This window comes from Gasterosteus aculeatus, chromosome Y (assembly GCF_964276395.1).
Source record: "Gasterosteus aculeatus chromosome Y, fGasAcu3.hap1.1, whole genome shotgun sequence".
Classification (NCBI taxonomy): Eukaryota; Metazoa; Chordata; class Actinopteri; order Perciformes; family Gasterosteidae; genus Gasterosteus; species Gasterosteus aculeatus.
Window position 1 is genome coordinate 10,565,442 of NC_135709.1, and position 2,786 is coordinate 10,568,227.

The 2,786-nt window shown below is 41.1% G+C and overlaps 2 long non-coding RNA genes across 2 annotated transcripts; both read right to left on the reverse strand.

The window, feature by feature from the left end:
* Window positions 1-919: 919 nt before the first annotated feature.
* LOC144391039 (uncharacterized) lies at window positions 920-1,241 on the reverse strand. Its single transcript, XR_013454902.1, has 2 exons — window positions 1,196-1,241; window positions 920-1,067 (listed from the first exon to the last, which is right to left on the reverse strand). It is a non-coding gene; the product is annotated as an uncharacterized LOC144391039 (long non-coding RNA).
* An 858-nt stretch (window positions 1,242-2,099) lies between these two features.
* Window positions 2,100-2,480, reverse strand: LOC144391040 (uncharacterized). The gene is made up of 2 exons (XR_013454903.1): window positions 2,384-2,480; window positions 2,100-2,245 (listed from the first exon to the last, which is right to left on the reverse strand). It is a non-coding gene; the product is annotated as an uncharacterized LOC144391040 (long non-coding RNA).
* Between the last annotated feature and the right edge of the window lie 306 nt (window positions 2,481-2,786).

A 2,786-nucleotide genomic window follows, 5' to 3' on the forward strand; every position in this document is an offset into this window, starting at 1 on the left:
CTTCTCTTTACGAGCCTGCTTTTAAACTGTAAGATTGTAGTGGTCCGCTAGCGCTAACAAATCCACCTTACGCAGGTTAACCAATGAACCCAACGAGGGCTCCGAAATAAAGCCTGCCATATCCGAAGAAGTTGCCATGCTCAAACCACAACCCTGCACTATTCAGTGCACAACGACCACTACAAACTACCAATACTACAACCGATAGGACAGAACAACTACCAGGCAAGACAAAAAAAACCTAAACCTTACTCACACCCCAACACCACACCCCAATCACCAACCACAGGGTGGTCCGAGCAGCGGGGTGCCAAGATCCCGGACGAGCTCCCTGTCACCTCTGTCAAGTTGGACTAACCTGGATTTTGTGTGCATTCAATAAGCAAATAGTATCAATTCTTACATATTCAGCCAGGGATGAATTTTTGATGAATATTTCAAAGTCAACAGAAAAGATGCAGTTATTGACAACCAACTAGCCAGTGATGGAGGTGATTTGTTTCTATATTCTCTTAGCATTTAATCAGTTGTATTGTTAATAACAGTATTACACAGTAAATCGCCAGGGTCAATACAACACTTAAAGAGTCAAACACTACCTCAGTGAACATATGGTCCCTATCTACAGAGTGTAAAATGTACACTGAACACAGAGTTAAAATTTTACACTAGGTGCAGTGTAGTGTAATAATATTAACTCTAAGAAGTGTCAATCAAGTTTTACACTATGTAAGAAGTAACACCCATAGTGTTATTTACATGTAACACTAAAGAGTTACAAAAGAAATAACTTTTCCAGTGTTAAACCTACTCTACACTATGTTGATCATGAAATCACTCCAAAGAGTGTTGATTTTTAACCAACTCCTACTAGTGTTGCATATCTATGCAGGGGGAAAAACACACAGACAATTGTATCCATACTGTAATACCTATTTATTCCAAGTAAACATGAAAAATTGGCATCAAAAGTAAACCTAAAACATGTAAAGCTCACATCTTATCACAGTGGCAAAGATCTTGGTTGGTGCTGGATGACAGGAATGTTTTGATCAACATGATGGTATCTGCAAAGACAGCAAACTGAAATCAACATTATGATCTACAACACCATACAAGCTGACAACCTGAAAATACCCTATTTCAGCTTTAAAGATCACAAACACAACTAAAAGTACATCAACGTATTACTTACCACCAGAGCACCACAGTACATTAAAGAACAATCTGAAAGAAAAAAGAAAATATACATATTAAGTAACTACGTAGACCCCTCCGCCGTAGCCTGACGTGCACCTCCAAAAAAATCTAACTGCGAGTCGAGTTGACGTGGAAGTGCTGTGATTGGTCCGCTCAGAACATAATTTGCGGCAGTTGCTGACATTCGAAAGTATCGAAAGTGCACTTGCTCATCCAGGTCACTCAGTGGGTGAACCAGTGTTGTAAATTCACGTCTTCTTCGTAGCCTGCGCTTCAATATGAGCATTTGTTCTTCGGCTCACCAAGGATTCGGCAACCGCAGAAACACACAGCCACACACCCTAGCGGCATGGGGGGGAACTGCAGAGCAACGGAGAACTTGCTTAATGACGGGGTTACGCCGCTGCCGTAACGTGGAAGCATAAATTAAGCTTAACAGCAGCTACAGCCATAGACATAAAGAATAGACATCGACCGCTGCTGCCTACACAGTAAAATCGCCAGTGTTAATACAACACTTAAAGAGTCAATTTTAACACTACCTCAGTGAACATATGGTCCCTATCTACAGAGTGTTAAATGTACACTGAACACAGAGTTAAATTTCCAGAGTCAATTCTACTCTGGTAAGAGTTAAAATTTTACACTAGGTGCAGTGTAGTGTAATAATATTAACTCTAAGAAGTGTCAATCAAGTTTTACACTATGTAAGAAGTAACACCCATAGTGTTATTCACATGTAACACTAAATAGTTATAAAAGAAATAACCTTTCCAGTGTTAAACCTACTTTACACAATGTTGATTATGAAATCACTCCAAAGAGTGTTGATTTTTAACCAACTCCTACCAGTGTTGCATATCTATGCAGGGGGAAAAACACACAGACAATTGTATCCATACTGTAATACATATTTATTCCAAGTAAACATGAAATATTGGCATCAAAAGTAAACCTAAAACATGTAAAGCTCACATCTTATCACAGTGGCAAAGATCTTGGTTGGTGCTGGATGACAGGAATGTTTTGATCAACATGATGGTATCTGCAAAGACAGCAAACTGAAATCAACATTATGATCTACAACCCCATACAAGCTGACAACCTGAAAATACCCTATTTCAGCTTTAAAAATCACAAACACAACTACATTTTCGGTCAAGTACATCAACTTATTACTTACCACCAGAGCACCACAGTACATTAAAGAACAATCTGAAAGAAAAAAGGAAAATATACATATTAAGTAACTACGTAACTACGTAGACCCCTCCGCCGTAGCCTCACCAAGGATTCGGCACCCGCAGAAACACACAGCCACACCCCCCTAGCGGCATGGGGGGGAACTGCAGAGCAACGGAGAACTTGCTCAATGACGGGGTTACGCCGCCGCCGTAACGTGGAAGCATAAATTAAGCTTACAGCAGCTACAGCCATAGACATAAAGAATATACATCGACCGCTGCTGCCTAGTGGTGCTGACGAGCCGCGGGGCCGCCAGCTTGGACCGGTCACCCGCTCCACTCAGTGCCAGCTGGCGCAACGAAGTGTCAGCGCATCACTCGCTGAATACAAAAGCGGATGTT